The following is a 19,658-nucleotide window of genomic DNA, read 5'->3' as shown; positions in this document are numbered from 1 at the left end:
AATTGACATACAACATTCTGTAAGTTTAAGGTGTACAACATAATAATTTGCTACATGTATATATTGCAAAATGATTCCCACGATAAGGTTAGTTAACACATCCATCACCTCACATAGTTACAACTTTGTGAGTTCATCTTCATTCATTTTCCCCACCCTCTGCCACTGGCAACCATCAATCTGTTCTCTGTTTCTTTGAGTTCAGTTTTTTAAGATTCTGCATATAAGTGAGATCATACAGTATTTGCCCTTCTCTGTGACTTATTTCACTTAGAATAATGCACTCAAGGTACATCTATTTGTCCCAAATGGCAGGGTTTCCTTCTTTTTTATGGCTGAATAATGTTCACTGTATATATATACACCACATTTTCTTTATCCATTCATCTATTGATGGATACTTAAGTGGTTTCCATGTCGGGGCAATTATAAATAATGCTGCAGTGAACATGAGGGGGGTTGCAGATATCTCTTCGATATAGTGATATTATTTCCTTTGGATATATACCCAGAAGTGGAATTGCTGGATCATATGGTAGTTCTGTTTTTAATTTTTTGAGGAATTTCCATACTATTTTCTATAGTGGCTGTACTAATTCACATTTCCACCAACAGTGCACAAGTGTTCCCTTTTTTCCACATCCTCACCAATTCTTATCATCTCGTCTTTTTGAAAATAATCATTCTAACAGGTACAAGATGATATCTCATTGTGGTTTTGATTTGCATTTCCCTAATGATTAGTGATGTTGAACACCTTTTCATGCACCTATTAGCCATTTGTATGGATTCTTTGGAAAAATGTCTATCCAGATCCTCTGCCCATTTTTAAATTGGATTTTTTGTTTTTTCACTATTGATCTGTATGAGTTCTTATATAGTTTGGATGTTAACCCATTATCAGATATATGATTTGCAAATATTTTCTCCCATTCAGTAGGCTGCCTTTTCATTTTGTGGATGGTTTCCTTTGCTGTGCATTAGCTTTTTAGTTTGACATAGTCCTGCTTGTTTACTTTTGCTTTTGTTGCCTTTGATTTTGGTGTCAGATCCAAAAAAAGCATTGCCAAGACCAATGTCAAGGATATTACTGCCTATGTTTTCTTCCAGGAGTTTTATAGTTTCAGGTCTTAGATTCAAGTCTTTAATCCATTTTGAATTAATTTTTGTGTATGGTGTAAGAGGGGTCTAGTTTCATTCTTTTGCATGTGGTATCCAGTTTTCCCAACACCATTTATTGAAAAGATTATCCTTTCCCCATTGTATATTCTTGGCTCCTTTGTCATAAATCAATTGACCACATATGTGTGGGTCATTTCTGGGCTTTTTATTCTGTTCTGTTGATCTATGTGTCTGTTTTATGCCGGTACCATACTGTTTTCATTACTATAGCTGCAATAGTTTGAAATCAGGAAACATGATGTCTCTAGCTTTCCTCTCCTTTCTCAAGATAGCTGGAGCTATTTGGAGTCTTTTGTAGTTCCATACAAGTTTTAGGATTGTTTGTTCTATTTCTTTGAAAAATGCCATTGGAATTATATATTTATATATATATATATATATATTTTTTTTTTTTTTTTGGTGGCATCAGGTCTTAGTTGCAGCACGCAGGACCTTTCATTGCGGCACGCGGGCTCCTCGTTGCAGTTCGTGGGCTTCTCTCTAGTTGTGGCGTGCGGGATCCAGAGCTCATGGGCTCTGTAGTTGTGGCACATGGACTCTCTAGTTATGGCACGTGGGCTTAGTTGCCCTGCGGCGTATGGGATCTTAGTTCCCCCAGCAGAGATCGAACCGACATTCCCTGCATTGCAAGGTGGATTCTTAACCACTGGAGCACCAGGGAAGTCACTGCCATTGGAATTTTGATGAGGATTGCATTGAATCTATAGATTTCTTTGGTTGGTGTGGACATTTTAACAATATTAATTCTTCCAATCTATGAGCACAGAATATCTTTCCTTTTATTTCTGTCTTCAATTTCTTTCATCAATGTCTAATAGTTTTCAGCGTACAGATCTTTCACGTCCTTGTTAAATTTATTCCTACGTATTTTATTCTTTTTGATGCAATTGTAAATGGGGTTGTTTTCTTAATTTCTCTTTCTGATAGTTCATAATTAGTGCATAAAAATGCAACAGATTTTTGTATATTGATTTTGTATCCTGCAGTTTTACTGAATTCATTTATTAATTCTAACATTTCTTTTTTTTTTTCTTTCCTATCTTCTCTGGCTAGTATTTCCAATACTCTGTCAAATACAAGTAATGAGAGCAGGCATCTTTGTCTTGTTCCTGATCTTAGAGGAAAAGCTTTCAGCTTTTCACCATTGAATATGATGTTAGATGTGGCCTTATTGTATATGGCCTTAATTATCTTGAGGTACATTCCCTGTATACCCACTTTACCCACTTTGTTAATCCTCTAGATGCTTTTAAGATTTTTCTCTTTGTCATTGGTTTTGAGAAATGTGATTATAATGTGCCGTTGTATTGTTTTCTTCATATCGTTTGCACTTGGGGTTTATTGAACTTGTATCCGTTGATTTACAGTTTTTATCAAATTTGGAAAAATTTTAGTCATTATTTCTTCAAATATTTTTTGTCCATTTCTCCCCCTATTTCGAAGAATCCAATTACATGTATTTTCTGCCACTTGAAGTTATCCCACAGCTCACTCACGTTCTGTTTATTTGCTTTTGCACTCTTCTCTGTGTTTTATTTTGAATACTTTCCTATGTCTTCCAGTTTACGAATCATTATTTCTGAAGTGTATGATCCACTGTTAATCCCACCCAATGTATTTTTCATCTCAGACATTGTAGTTTTCATCTCTAGAAGTTTGATTTACATCTTTTTATATCTTTCACATCACTACTTAACATGATTAATCTTTTCTCCAGCTTCTTGTGGAGTACAGTTACAGTAACTGTTTTAATGATCTTGACTGCTAATTCTGTCATCTGATAATTTCTAAGTCAGTTTTGATAGATTGATTTTTCTCCTCACTATAAATTTTATTTTCATGCTCCTTTGCATATCTAGTAATGTTTGGCTGGATTCTGACCTTGTGAGTTTCCCCTTGCTGGGAGCTAGATAGTTTTGTATTCCTATAAATATTCCTGAGCTTTGTTCTGAGATACATTTACATTACTTGGAAACAGTTTGAGCCTTTTGGATCTTGCTGTTAATCTTTGCTAGGTAGGACCAGGGCAATGTATAGTCTGGGACTAATTTTGTTCTGCTACTGGGGGGATAATCTCTTGATTACTCTAACCAGTGTCCTTTAAATTATGATGTTTTTCCATTTGACTAATGAGAGCAAGAACTATTCCTGGCTCTGTGTGACCTCTGGACATTATTACCTTTAATCCTCTTGGATACCTTTTGCCCTGGCCTCTAGTAGTTTCTTTACACACACATGCTGATTGGGGCTCAGGTGAAGAAGCCAGGGGACTCTACAGATCCCTACAGACCTCTCTGGAGTTCTTTCTCTGTGACGCTCTCTCTAACCAAGCTCTCTGCTCTGCAAACTCTAGTCACCTTGGCCCTCTTTGTTTGTCAACTTCATCTTCTCAATTCAGGGAGACCACAGTGCCCTACCTGGGGGTCTCCTCTGCCTACAATGCCTGGAAACTCTCTACAGGCAATAACTTGAGTCCATCATAGGACTCACCTTATTTGTTTCCTGTCTCTCAGGGATCACTCTTCTTCATTGTCCAATGTCCAATGTCCAATATCTTGAAAACTGCTGCTTTAAATTTGTGTTCAGTCTTTTTGTTGTTGTTTCAGGGTACATCCAGCCCCTGTTACTCAGTCTATGCTGAAAGTGACCATTTTTAATATATCATAATTAGTAATAGCTGTATTACAATAGAGCAAAATACAAGTGGTAGAATTCTTAACACCTTTTTGTAATTCCTGAACTTGACATGAAAACGTTGCTTGTGTCATATGCATCTGAATACCTGCTCTAAATCAGTCACTATGTTAGACCCAATTTGTGTTATATTTTACTTTAAATATACATTATCACAAATTTATAAATAAAAAATGACCACTTTAAATAATAAAAAATAAAATAAAATACGAAAAATATATGACACCCAATTAGTAAATAGCAGAGAAATGATGGAGTAAACTCAGACCTGTCTAACTTCAAATCCTGCCACCCTTTCAGAAAGACATGCTACCACCAATGTGTTCATTTGATGAACTGGTTGAAATGATTGTAATGTGTTCAGTCTGTGCCAGACTTTGTGGTAATAGAGATGATGGGTATTGTCCTAGCGCTCAGGTAGCTTATAGGCTATTAGAGAATGGAACACGAATGTAAAATAACTGGAAAAGAAAGGAATTGCTAGACTATGTTCTATACTTGTGAATGAAAGCCAATGAATGACAAAAAAAAAAAGAAATTTAGAAATTGGTACCTTCTCACGCTTTCTCTGCCATTGTGATGTGTGCAACTGACTCCCTTCCTGGTCACGTCTTCTACTGGACTTTCAGGATCAAGCAATTCCTGGCCAAGAAGCAAAAGCACAATTGTCCCATTCTCAAATGGATTCAGATGAAACTCATAATAAAATCAGGTACAATTCCAAGAAGAGATATGGAACCAAGCTACTTCTTCGCTAGTAGTTTGGTTCCATAATAAATACATGAGATCTTTTGTTTGGAAAAAAAAAGAGAAATTGATGTCTTCTCCTTTCTGCCTTTCAGCTATGATTTTTGGCCTGAGGCTGTGCACTCTCTGTTAAAGAGTTATGTCCTCCTCATTAAAACAAATGTCTTTTTTTATTAGAAAACCATGTTCACTAAGTCTGACTTATTTTGGGGACCACTCGGTGTCTCTGGGAAAAATTAAAGTGTACGATGACCTTGCAAGTGGAGCTACCACTGGGTGGTGAGGGTGACCTCCTTGACCTTTCTTAGTGAGCCACATAGAGTGCCAGAAAGGACCAGGACTGTGGAGTCAGCCAGATGTGGATTCGAATTCTAGTTATCCCATTTACCGGCTTCTCATCTTTGAGAAGATGGCTGATGCTTTTTGAGCCCCAGTTACCTTACAGTATCTACCACCCAGGATTGTTATAGATATTAAATATGGAAATTAAGTGTTCAGCACAAAAGAGGCACTCAAAAAATAGTGGTGGTGTTGACTGGTGCTTCTTTCCATTTGTAGATTTCGGGATAAGAAGCAACATCCTGGCAACTAGCAGCTGGCCTGACTCACAGTAATATGGGAATGGTTTTAACTGAGGCCAAAGCATAAAGCTCCACACTGGGTAATAGACATTATTTCTTAAGAATGTTCACTCACGTTTGTAAATCTGAGCTGTCATATGGGATAGGTGGGTAGCAGTGATTCCCATCGCCTGCCTTTCCTCAGTTCAGTGCCCAACTCAAGAAGGTTCCCCCACCATTTGGAATAAGCTAGAATGCTCATTTCTAAAATATAAGGATTTCCACAGTTAATCGTAGGATCAGAAAATGTGCGTGCTGGAGAGAGAAGTAAAGTAAAGTAGCACAACCTGAGTTGCATAATCTTAGTATCTTGAATGGCTAACAGAATCTGACAAAGGTTGGGTTGTAATCAATGTAATCAATATTGATTGTTGGATATCTACTAGCATTGCCCCCTTCTCCTCTCAGAAATCAACTCAGAACAATAAGAAGAACAAGAAATGCAAGCTCTAACACTGACAAGCTCAATGACATCTGGACCCCTGAACCACAATATATGAGAAACAGCCACCAAAGCAGTTACAGTTAAACAGGAGCAAGGGAGGTATGTGGAGAGATAACGCTTACAGCCACACGGCACAGAAAACTGGCAGAGCAAGGTTCTCTGGAGCACATGCCACACCCTAGCAGAAAACCAATAATTCCTTGCTGGGAATACTGAGAATGTTGTGCTCCAGTAGCAGTCAGCAGCATCCTTGGACCCAGTTAAGTGTCAGAAAGGAGCAGGGTTGGGAGGCTGAGTGAAGTATCACACCAATGTGCAATATTTACAAGAAGGATTCTCTTGGTGAGACAGAGAAGATAGAGGAAGCATTGGTGACATCCTTCAGCAACTCATCTCTATTGTCCTGGGAGAAGTAGAAGCAGAGCCAACTTATACTCACAACTCTGGGTCTTAAGAAAACCCACTGTGAACCGTGGACAGTTCAGCTAACCCATAACACTGCCTGGCTCCTCCACCACATAAAATTCCTACCAATAGAAAATCCAGTGAGAACTCATCTCTTTCAAAGTTGAGTAATATAAATAAATGTCAACCCAGAAAGTATCTATAAAAATATATCAAAAGGAAAGAATAAAGGGAAGACAGGGACAGGAAGACACAAGTAGAAGGTGGAAGTTCACTCACCAGATAAATGTTACCATGGATCAAATTTAGAATTTTTTTAATAAGCATATTGCCTGGAATTTATTTAAAATAAAGCTCAAGCAATTGTTCAATAAAACAAAAACTCAGAACAGAGAGCTAAAAGGGCTCAGGGAAGATGAGACCACAGGAAGATTGAAATACTGCTCTCAGGAGAGAAGTGGAAGAGAAATAGCACACATTACAGAAATGTAGGTCAGGGTGGGAGCAGCACAAAGGAGACTAGACATGGCTGAAAGTTCACTAAAAATGTGGGCATTAGGCTTAAGAAAAAAATAAGCAAATGTAAATAGAAATACACACACACAGAGAATTAACAGGATAAGGATAAAATTTAAAAATGGAAAGATTAAACAAATCCAACATATTTAAAATTAGTGTTCCTGAAGAATACAGAATCACTGAAATTATTCTTACACTGACATATAAATAATATTTAAATAGATATAGATGTGTGTGTACACAAATTTTTTCAGAAACAAAAGAAGCATTGCATATATAGATCAAAAAGTCATACCATGTCCCTGGAAATTTTGAGAATGGTCATCGCCAAAATGAAATTCATGGTCATTGCCAAAATGAAATTCAAACAAGTGTCTGCCAAGGTATAAATGGATAAAGAAGATGTGGTATGTGTGTGTGTATATATATATATACACATATATATACATATATACACACACACATATATATGTGTATATATATATATAGGTATGTATATATGTATATACACAATGGAATATATTCAGCCATGAGAAAGAAGAAAATCCTGCCATTTGTGACAACAGGGATGGACCTTGAGGGCATTATGCTAAGTGAGAGGTCAGACAGAGAAAGACAAATACATACTGTGTAATATCCCTTATATGTGGAATCTTAAAAAGCTGAACTCATAAAAACAGAGCGTAGAATGGTTGTTACCAGGGGCTGAGGGTGGGAAGAACTGGGGAGACGTTGTTTGAGGGTTCAAACTTGCAACTAGTAGATAAATAAGTTCTGGAGATGTAATGCACAGCATAGTGATTACGGTCAACCATACTGTATTAGAAACTTCAGAGTTGGTAAGAGATTAGATCTTAATTATCCTCACCACAAAAAAGAAATAATGATTATGTGATGTGATAGAGGTGCTAGCTAATGCTACCATGGTAATTATATTGCAATTTATAAATGCATCAAATCAACACATTGTACACCTTAAACTGACACAATTCATGTGCCAATTATAAAAATGAAATTCAAACAAAATACTGGATTTCAAATATTAAGAATTCTCTGTGCAACCAGGCAAAATAATTAAATAAATCGACCCACCTCAGACTCTTCCCCAGTGAGAGTCAATCTAGAAAACAATAGAGCAAAGCCTAAAAGTCTTCATGGAAAGAAAGAACGGGACCAAAACTTTTACTTCCAGCCAAATTAGCATTCTAGTATAAAGGCCATAAACATCTCCGAGCATACAAGAACTCTGGGAATATAATCCCCATGAGTCTTTCCAGAAGGTGACTTTCTAGAAGATTCTCAAGGGCAAATTTCAGCCAATTAAGAGCTGAATAGAGAACCTATGGCTAAACTTAATCTGGTTAAGTGAGGGGATAAAACTAAAATAAACGTGGGGATTATAGTTACAGAACAGAGTGTAAATGTTTTACAAGCCCTGACAAAGTGGAAATGATAAGACAAAGTTGGGAGAAAAAAATGGAAAGTAGCATAAGCACCTTCACAGCAGGTAAATCAAGTAATAGAATTCTATGTCAAGAACCGTGAAGAGTGAGCTTTTACTTTGCTTGCAAGCTAACAAGTTATTCTGCCATGGTTCCAGTGATGCTTACAGAAAGCCCGGGACTCCTGGGTCAGAGGCAAAGCAGCATGAACCTCATGCTCACATCAATTCCCCTCGTCCCCCAAGCCCTATGGGGACAATGCAGAGCAGCCTGAATGGATGCTGTGCACACAGTGGGTCTGCATCATAGCTGAGGAACCCAGAGTTTAGGAAACCCCAATCTTTTATAAGGGGTCTGTTAGAAAACCTGCCCAAACTTTGCCCCATAGGGAGACATTATCTTTATTATCTTGGGCAGCAAACAAATCTTTCCCCTGCCTTGGAGGGTGACATTATATATATTCCAAGGTCCTTTACTATATAAATATTATTGAAAAGATTGTCCCCAACAAAAGCTGATACAAGTCCTGCAGAAACACAAGAGACCCATAGACAATTATTGTCACCCAACCATATAAAATACTTAAATATTTAATGGTAAGCACTAAGAAAACTCATATAATCACTATAATCAGGAAGTGCATGAGAAAGAGGCAAGTTGAGAGGAAGCTGAAATGTACTGATTTCGCCATAGTTCATAATAAGGAGTAAATGCTATTAGCCAAAAATCACTAGAGTAAGTATAAAGAAACAGCCAAGATATACTCGCAACATGAGAAATAAGGCATGCAGCATCGTTTGTAAAAGCCAAATCCCTATTTAACCTTGACATTTCAACTGAAATGTCACTCCCCTATGGAGGCCTTTCCTGAACATCAGACCAGGTTTGCTATCCTTCGTATCGCCTCTCATAGCTACCAAGGTCACACAGCTAGTTAGTGGTGGAGCTGAGATTCAGGCCTAAATTTGCTTGTGCTGAAGTCTGCACTCAGTAGCTCATCTCTGCTGGCTACTCACTGATGCATCTAATTATATTCCATTCACATCTGATAGGACAGAGTTTTGTTTTGTCCTCCAAGTTTTCATATATACAAGTCTTAATTCTCCAATACCCTTGTAATACCTGAGACATATCTTATGTTTCCTGAGCATGGCCCCCAGGACCTAGCACAAAACAAGCACTCTTTAAAATCATTCAATGCATGATATCGAACACAAATGAACATCTGGGAAGCCCACTAAATGCAGAATGATCACACTGCCTTACAGCACACAAGTAGCAGTTTGAAGGAGAAAAGCCAAGACCGACTCTACCTCCTGGTCCTAAGCACTAGATCATTATCTGTCTCTAAAGAATTATGTGTGAAATTCCTGAGGTTATAAGGAGAAACCATACACAGTCCTTGAAATAGCTTTCAAGGGTGAATAATGCATGCTCTATATTTAATGTATGACAATGCAAAATGCAGAAAATTGCATGAGGTCAAACTCCCATTGCCTGCAACAAGAGATCTTCCTGTCTTCCCGCCAATAAATGAATCACTGGTTATTAAATATTGTTAACCATCTAAACAGGGATCCACAAAGCCTGTGTTCTCTGATCTCTTTGTTTCAAGCCTTCTCCTAATCATGGACATCATCGCCTAATTTAGTGATGCCATGTATCTTGCACCTTTCTGAAAAGTGGGCACCATAGCTCCACTCCCTATAAAACTGGCTACCATGTTGCAATTTGAGGAAAAATAAATCTCACCATCATGATGATAGTCTGTGCAATTGAAGCCAGGATAAAGATGGCTCCGAGAAAATGGAATCTTTGACAGCATAATTTTAACACTGTCAAATTATTCAGCTTTTTTCTTAAAAGTCACTTAATACTCCACACAGACATTACTTTTGCCATCAAATATCACTTTGGAAAAAGTTAATAATTTAGGAACGTCTACATATTTATTAAAAGGCTACTACAGCAAATGCATGAGATGCCATAACCAGAGAGCCCTCTCACCCTGCGAGTTTTGTGTGATTGCTTCAGTCAGCATCATTAACATAGGGCATCAGAGAGAAGGGGGCGGCCAATAAAGAGGCACTCCCAGTAATTAGAGACCAGAGTCAGTATCAACACTGGTATGGTTTAGGAGGATGCTGTGAGGTTTATTTGGTAAAGAGACCTTTCCTATCCAGCAGTAGTCTTATCTTTTACTTTAAAACTTAAATAAAAGATGTTGTTATTGCAAAGAACTTAGTCTTTGGGCTGAAGCTCATTCATAAGGGAAATGCATTTTTGATGTGATGATGATAGTAGTGGCAGTTAAGTTGACTGAGTGCTCACCGCATGGCAGGCACTGTCCAAAGTACTTTACACATGCTGCCTAATTTCCTTAAGTACCACACAATGGGTAATATCGTTAACCCCATTTTACAGATTTGAAAACTGAGGCACAGAGTTTAACTTGGCTAAGATCTCACAGCTAGTATGAGTCATAGGTATTGTAACTACTACACTTTACTGGTTCCTAGCAACAACTACCACCTACAATTCAGTACATGCCAAGCTACAACCTATGCATGTACAATAGCTGCAATTAAGTACATGCCAAAGGGCCCCATGGTAAGCATTTTCTTAGTTGATCCTCACCAACAAAACAAAACAAAACAAAACAAAGAGGTAGATCTTTACATTCTCATTTTATGTATGAGGCAACTGAGGATTATAGAGATCAACAACTTGTCCATAGACACTGCTCCTATTACCTAATTTTTAACTCTATATTGAAATATAAGTCTCAGTACATTAAAGAGTGTTTCCTTTTGATCATTTTCTGGAAGTTAAACTTTTCCTGTTTCTTCTAATGGTAACTCCCAATTCATCTCAGCATACACAGAGCCTTTTCAATTGGAGGGACTTTTGGGGCCCTGGTAGAAGTCTTCCAGCTTCAGGACCCTAAACACATATAACCTGAAGACTGATAACCATGACCCACTGAAATCTTGAGGAACACGTCCGAAGGGGTGTAGAGGCTGGGTGAGACCATGGCATTGGGGGTGGCTTCACTGGGGCTCCAGTTTTTCCGTGCTGTCTCCAATTGCCCTGTGTGTAGAGGGAGAGAGGACCAAGTATACCTTGACACAATCAGTAAAGCCTTTGTTTTCTGAGCCTGAGTGATAACTCTATGATATATTCTATCCCTCTCCTCCAATACACCTCTCACTCTTGGTATTATCTTCATGGCAACTAGGAATGCATCCACAACCTTGAGGATATGTTTGTCTGCCTTTCTACCTATCTTAAGGTTAAGCTTGTTAACCTAAGTGTGTCAAAACATGATGGTTTCCAGCGCAATTTTGAATTAACTTAGTGAATCATGAAATCCTGGGAATCAAACTGCCCTTTTTCAAAACCATGCTATGCAGCTTGTCAAACATGAGCAACTTAGACTTAGTGAGGCTCAGCCTCCTTCCTCATCTATACAATGAGGATAGAAATATAAGGCTATTAGGAGGATTGGATGGGATTTTTCATAACGTATGAAAAATAAAACCTAGGACAATAATTGGTCTTTAGAAGGGCTCCACAAATGTTAGCTCCACCGTTGGAGAGCATTCCTTTGGCTGTATAATGTGTTGACTAAATGGACGTAGCACATGTGTCCCAGGGTTTTACTCTCAAAGGTTTCCCGTTGACTCTCTGTGGGTCATCTCAGTAGCCTGGTGGGGAAAAATAGGGGACATCCAGATTAGAGAACCTTGTGGTGAAACACATTGGTTAAGAAACAGCCAACCTCACACATTGCAATCCAAGTACCTTTGGTTGTTGAAGAGAATTGGCTTTAATTACCAAACTACCCTTGTCTAAATTGCCTCTCTGTTTGAGAAAAAGAGCTTGAAAAGATTGAAGAAAAGGGCCTCTTTCCTATCTTGAGGTCTTCAGGGATGGAAGGAATGAAGCCCTCCCCTCATCACACCACCCAGTAGGAAGCTGGAATGGCTAGTTTTCTTCTGGGGAATTGAGATGAGAGACCTGAGTGAATGATCATGAATGTTCAGCTGTTCCACAAGAGGTGCCTCACGATGAGTCTCAAAATAGGATGAAATCTAGGCAAACCTCCCAGATGTGCACTAACTGGAGCAAAACCTTTTCTGTAACAAATGGCAAAGCTAAGGTTTTTGTGCTGTATATTTTTTTAATGGTGCTATATTCCAACTAATAAAAAAAAGTGATGCAAAATCAGTAATTCCTACCTTCCCCAATGTACACCATCTAGCCTAATCAAACCCGTTGACTTGCTGCAACCCACATGAGGAACTTGTGTACATAGGGCTTCACACCTGCCTCTTGGAATGCTTCTCTTCACTGCCACCCCACTGCCCATCCTCTAATCCCAGAGCATTGTCTAGCCCTTCCATGTGGTTTTCTCTGAGAGCTGCTGCTCTCACTGACGTCTGTCCTCAGAAACCCAAAGGAACTTACCATGCCTTCTGAGCAACGCTTCTTACACACTGATTATTTACTCATTTTCCGTAAGTGCTAGGAATTGCTTTTCTTCACAACTATTAATTATTTAAATACAAAGATTATGTCAGATGTTTTTTCCATCTTTTCACAGCATAATAGGCCCAGTAAATATTTGTTGGTTGGTTAATGATGACTTCTGTGTAAATAAATACTGCAAAATTTGTAACAAATGATCAATTCAGATACTTACAATAAAATATTTCTTCCCCATCCCTCATCTTAAAAATACAGCATTTTAAAGCCAGAGGGAAGATTCCTCAACCAATCTCCTCATTCTTTAGATGAATCGACTGAAGCTAAAGAAGGTGAAGTGACTTGATTAAGGTCACACATCTAACTAGAAGCCAATTGGGGCCAGGGCCCAGATCTGCAGACTTCTAGTGATGTACCCTTTCTGATACACAGCGCGATGCCCCAGGGTTGCACTCTACTTGTAAGTTGGTCGTCACAGTGCAGGAGAGGGAAGACAGACTGGGAGGTAGACGGCGTGGGACCACATCCTTGTTCTTTCACTAATGCATTCTGTGGCCTTGGGAAAATCATTTAACCCTTTGGCCTCAGGCTTCACAGCTGCAGGAGGAAAGATGATAATTCTGCATGATCTAACTCAGAGTTCAGCAAACTACAGCCCACAAGCCAAATCTAGTACACACTTGTTTTGGTAAATAAAGTTTTACTGGCACACCCATTTATTTACCTATTGTAAATACCTATAATGGAAGAGTTGAGTAACAGTTAACAGAGACCATATGATCCGCAGGCAAAAATACTTACTACTTGGCCCTTGGCAGAAAAAAATTGTTGACTCTCAATCTAACCTATATGTAGTACAGTTGTATGAATCTAATGTATGCAAGGATTCTTTTCATCTACAAAGTGCTATATCCACATTTAAAAAATCATTGTTATTGACAACAATAGTAGCAATAGCAATAGTAAATCATGAAATATCATATGCAGTAAAGGCAATTAAAATCTTCTTTGTTTGGGACTCCCCTGGCGGTCCAGCGGTTAAGGCTTCGCCTTCCAGTGCAGGGGGTGTGGGTTCAGTCCCGGGGAGCTAAGATCCCACATGCCTCCAGGCCAGAAAACCAAAACATAAAACAGAAGCCATATTGTAACAAATTTAATAAAGACTCTAAAAAAATTGTCTTTGTTTAATAGGTGGCATCTACATGATGTATTGCTTGATTTGAGATCACCTCAACTCACCTCACTATTGTTCATAGTAACATGTTTTTGCAGAACCAAGTGACAATTTTAACCGCAAATTGTTGAATTCCTGCTCTCATGAAGATCCAGGAATATTTCAGAACTAATTAGATCATTTATATATAAAATATAAAACAAGTGTTTTCAGAAGAACATCAGGTCATCCATGGAGAGCATCTGCCCTCATTTTCATCACTAACCTGGTTCGCTATGTGAGTACCATCCTGTGTCATAAGTACCATGTAATGGAATTAACATTCACCTGGAAATACTGACTTGACACACACTGACCTTTAACTACTGGCTCTGTTACTCTAAATGTATTAAGCTTTTCCATTGATGTTTTTGAGAGGGAGATTGGTGGCTCACAGTGGTTTTCCCCTGTCATGTACTCTGGGCATGGACATTAACCAAGGAAAACACACTGTTCTCAGCAAAGTGGGAGATTAATCATTGGCCATGTCCAACTCACTGCCATGGTAATGACACGGGATTTTATCCTAAGAATTACAGCAGTCATTGAAAGGCCTTAGAAGAGCTCTTCCTCTGATGTAACCACAATGTAGATAACGGGTTGGAGGTGCAAGAGCAGGTGTGGGAACTGGCTAGGAGGCTGTAGGACTAGCCCAAGCAGGAGACAAGAATGACTTTGACTAGAGTTGACATGGAGATGGGGATATGCAAACCATCATGAACAAGCTGAAGCTGGGGGTGACGTGGGAAGAAGCAGAGGAGGCGGGACAGGCACTGGCTTTGTGTTAGCCCAGATCCAACCTAGTGCTGCACGAGGGTGGTTAGCGAGAATCCAGCTAGATTGCATTTCCCTCAAATTCATCTCCTGCCCCTATTTCTAATGGTCTTAGAGGCCCATAAAACCAATTCCAATTAGGGGTCTTTATTCCTCTCCAATAAATCTTAAAACTTTCATTTGATTCAGTAAATTCTTAACAACATCTTTTTATTTGCCTCTTTAAAAAACCATTTTTACATGATGTAAATATAACAATTATTTAGTAGTGATAAATACATTCCTAATTAAACAGCTATTTGATTAGTTATTAACAGCTTAAAAAGTCTAAGATCCATCGGGAAATAAAGTATTTTATTTACAGGAATTGGGCTGAGAGACCTGATCTTCCTGGTGCAAATGAGTCAGAAATGACCAATGTAAGTAAGATGAAGCAGGATTTATTAGGCTTTAAGGCTGGGGTTCCTGTTTCCTTTGAAATATTACTCTGCCTGTATTTGTATATGCATGTTTGTGTGTGTATACAGAGCAGTTTGCCATGAAAGATAAGAAATGTCTATGTGATATGAATCCTCTCCCACCTCCATCACTAAAATATTCCTCTGAAATTTCTATGTCAGAAAAGAGCCTGAAACTTCTAAATGTTAAAGGCAAATACCCCTCAGAGAGATGAAATAGGGAACTTTGATCAGCTATTAATGATTCAATGGAAACATACATAATCTTCTCCAATAGCTGAGAATAAAGCATTGAGGCCATGGGAGTTTTGATGAAGGATATGTTTGAATCATGAATTGCACTTCCAGGCACCACGATGGAAATATCTAGAATACTGGGCACTACTATGCTGTTGGTTGGGGGAACAGTAACCAAAGACCAGATTTTCAATTTTACAACTTTGCAGAGGCCAGCCCTGACTCCTAACCAAATCATATATTAAAGTTGGGCTTTATTTCTGCCCACTTGGACAGGCTTGTCTTGGCCCAGCCCAGTGCCCCAGAAGTTGATTGTCTTTTTTTTTTTAACTTTTTATTTTATATTGGAGTATAGCCAATTAACAATGTTGTGATGGTTTCAGGTGCACAGCAAAGTGACTCAGCCATACATATACATGTATCCATTCTCCCCCAGACTCCCCTCCCATCCAGGCTGCCACATAACATTGAGCAGAGTTCCCTGTGCTATACACTAGGTCCTTGTTGGTTATCCTTTTTAAATATAGCAGTGTGTACATGTCAATCCCAAACTCCCTAACTATCCCTTCCCTCCACTCTTACCCCCCTGGTAACCATAAGTTCATTCTCTAAGTCTGGGAGTCCGTTCCTGTTTTGTAAACACGTTCATTTGTATCATTTCTTTTTAGATTCCGCATATAAGCGATAGCATATGATATTTCTCTTTCTCTGTCTGACTTACTTCACTCAGAAGTTGATTGTCTTTATGTTATGAGAACGAGGTTTCTAATAGTGTGGGACATTCATGGTCTTGTGAGCTTGTTTTCAAATGACAAGAATGGACCTGTATAGACCTAGCCACACTCTTTTGCTTGGATCACCTCAACATCCAAGTCTTTGTAAAGAGGCTGGGACAGGGACTGAAGTGTAGGCCGTCTGTGCCCATGTAATGAGAAGAATGATCTAAATTTTGCATCCTTCTGTTCAGCCATTTTTTTTCATCAGTTCATTCATTTATTCAACTATTCAACAGCTATTTCTTGAGCACCCACCTGTGCTGGGCCCTGTGCTGGAGACTGGGGATATGGGTGTGAGAAAGACAGCCCGGGTCCTGCTCTCATGAAGATAAGACCCGGTAGTAGACCAAGACTGAACTTCATTGGAAACATATCATCCATCCTAGAAGGGCAGGGCATAGTCACCAACTCTGTTTTACCATGTGACCTTGGGAAACTCTTGCCCTCTGAGCCTCAGGTTCATTATCTGGGCTTTCGACCAGATGCTCTCCAAGATCTATACCATTGTTTCTTGTGGCCTCCAACCAAACATGACTGGCTGATTGGCAGGCATGCTTCTTTGCAACACAGATACATCTGGGTTCCTAAGAAACACCTCTGGGGGACTTGGAAGTGGGTGAAACGATGTCATTGGGGGTGGTTTCACTAGGCATTCTGGCTTTCTTTCCATTCTTCCTTCATTTTTCTAAATCTCTGCTCTGTACTGGCTGTTGTGCAAACAGAATGCAGGTCAGTGGTCAGACAAAGGAGCTTTTAAACTCAACAGTGCTACATCCCTGCAAACCACTGGAATCATTGTTGTGGAAATGGTAGCAGTAGTAATAGCCATAGTAAATCATGAAAGATAAACTTCACCCAAGCCCATCAGGATTTTTGTCCATTAAATGTGTGGCAACCAAACTGCCTCTGTGGTGTCCACAAAAAAATGTTTTGTAAAACTAGATTATACCTTTGAAGATTTCTGAAATATTCTAGGAACAATTGATATGAAGACTTGTGTACAAAACATGAGTGGATGTTGTCAGATCAGCAGCTCAGCCACGTAGGGCCTCTGCCACCACTTCCATCACTAATGTGACTCACCGAGGACTCCCCCATGTGCCATAGATGTGTAGTTAGACCTCCCACCTGAGACTCTGACTTTGGAGCAAACTGACTTTCAGTGTTCATATTTGTTGCTCTAATGCATTGGATTTATTATTATTATTATTAGCATCATTATTAGCATGGAATTAGCATTAGCATTTTTGAGAGGGAAGTTTTTGCCTCCAAGTGGTTGATTCCCTTGTCTGTTATGGACATGCTATTTCCTCAGTTCAGGAAAATACCGTTCTCAGAAAAATAGGAAAATTAATCATTGGATCCATCCAGTCCCCTATCCATCCAGCCCTTGGGAGAGGATTTATTTATGGAAAGTGCCAGCTTCAAAGTCAGAAAACCAGTTTCTGCATTACGTTCCAAATTCCCCAAATACCTATCTGAGTCTCAGTTTTCTCCTTGAATACATGGAGCCAATATCTTCTTTTTCCCCTCCTCATAAAGGGTTTTGAGAAGAAAATAAAAAGCAAAAGTTATTATAAACATGGAATGTTTAAAAAGAATGAAGTATATACCAAGTAGTTGTATAATATAGAGAGAAGCTAGCCAATACATAAGTCTTTATCTTGTGCCAGACACTGTTCTAAGCACTTTACATAAAATAAACACTATTGACTAGTAATAAAGAGTAAGTTTAATAGAAATTTATCCATATGGATGTTCACAATTTTCAAGCAAAGCATCAGCACTTTTCAGCTCTCTCCACGCACAGCTGTGTCTCAATTCCAGGACAGGAAGTAGAAGAGTTGCTGGGCCATGTGATCTGTAGGAAAATCTGTGCAGACTGTTCTACCCCTACAGGGCCTTGAGTGATTGGCTCCTGACCTGAAATCCTCAGTTCAGCAGATGGAAAAATAGTCTTTCCCACAGGGAAAGAGGAAGAGAGTGAAATTATTTGCTCTCCTTCTGATATAATCCCCCATGCCAGGATTATGGTGTCGGCTGCAGTCGTAAACCCCATGGATGAAAAGATAATTTAAAATGCACATTTCATTCCATTTGTAGGTATTTCAAAGGACCTCAGGGTTGATGAGGAGACAAGACAGTAATAACATGCCAGTTAGTTAAAGAACCAGAGGATTGAATGGCTTTGTTCAACTACTGCTGAACTGATGTGCCCACGTATAGATTTAAAATGCTGGCTCCCAGGCGCAGGAGCTAAATAAACCCACTTTGTTGTTGTCTTTGTTTTCTTTCCCCAGAAGGTAATATCTACCGTGTAGTAAGTGGAAGTTTCTCCAACACAAACACCCACTAACAACTTCCAAAAGGGATGGGGCCCAGCTGGGGCCAATAGAATGCGCGGTCTTGTCGATCATTGGTGAAGATAACATAAGAACTAAAAGAAGAAGGAGACTGTCCGGCAGGTGAAGGCCTACGAGAAGCAGCGGGGCGCCGGGCGTGAGAAGCAGAAGGAGCTGCAGAGGGCGGCGGCGCAGGACCCGGCGGGGGAGCTTCCTGGAGAAGGAGGCGGCGAGAGCCGGCCCCTCGACCCCTTCACGCCCAAGGCCGCCTTGGGGAACTACCCAGGTGATGCCCCGCAGGCAAAGACAAGGACAGAGCGCTGCCCAGCTTCCGGATCCCGCCGCTGACCCCTGAGGAGAAGGCCACGAATCAGGAGAAGCCGTCGCGCTTCGTGACCTGCCCCACGTTCGGGAAGCGCTGCGCATGTCTGCACACCCCACCTGACGCCCGTGTGCTTCAGGCCGCTCCACAGCTCGGTGGACCGCAGCGAGTGCTTCCTGTGCGCCGGGACCCGCGAGCCTGAGCAGCGCTTCGCCGAGCGCCGGGCTGCGGTCCTCTGGAGCCGTGGTCACCCTGGAACGCGTGGAGAAGCCGGTTCGCAAGGACCACGTGGACCCCGTGAACCGGAGAAGCTCGTGGACCGCAGCATCATCGTGCTGCAGCGGCTCCGGAGTGAAGCTGCGGGTGGAGAAGGCCAGGCCACTACGGTAGCTGGTAAGCTGACTGGCTGTGGGCACAGCCTCCATTTTGTTAACTGAGTACATCTCGTATGCCTGGCAGTGTATCGGGTGCTAGCTGGGATTTTAAGGAGAATAATGTACTTTCTGCCCTCAGTAATACCAAGCTGCCATTTCTTGAGTGCCAGGGTTGCTGGGCACTGTTGTCAGTATCCTATATGTATTTGTTAATAGATCCTCATTGGCAGTCCAGGAGGTGGATGCTATTCAAAAAGTTTACAAATAATAAATGCTGGAGAGAGTGTGGAGAAACGGGAACTCTCCTACACTGTTGGTGGGAATGTAAATTGGTGCAGCCACTATGGAGAACAGTATGGAGGTTCCTCAAAAAACTAAAAATAGAACTACCATATGATCCAGCAATTCAACTCCTGGGCATATATCCAGGAAAGCTGAAAACTCTTACTCAAAAAGATATATGCAGCCCAGTATTCATAGCAGCACTGTTTACAGTAGCCAAAAAGTAGAAACAACCCAAATGCCCATCAGCAGACACTTAGTTTAAGAAGATGTGGAATAGATAGATAGATGATAGATAGATAGTGGAATATCACTCAGCCATAGAAAAAGAATGAAAT

At 40.0% G+C, this 19,658-nt stretch overlaps 1 pseudogene; it reads left to right on the top strand.

Annotated features, from left to right (window-relative positions):
• The first annotated feature begins 6,908 nt into the window (after positions 1-6,908).
• On the top strand, positions 6,909-19,054 carry LOC103000800 (nitric oxide synthase-interacting protein-like; annotated as a pseudogene).
• Positions 19,055-19,658: the final 604 nt, after the last annotated feature.

Source organism: Balaenoptera acutorostrata, chromosome 16 (genome assembly GCF_949987535.1).
Source record: "Balaenoptera acutorostrata chromosome 16, mBalAcu1.1, whole genome shotgun sequence".
NCBI classification, from domain to species: domain Eukaryota; kingdom Metazoa; phylum Chordata; class Mammalia; order Artiodactyla; family Balaenopteridae; genus Balaenoptera; species Balaenoptera acutorostrata.
Note: the sequence above shows the minus strand (reverse complement) of the source record. Positions and strands in the feature narration are given on the sequence as shown.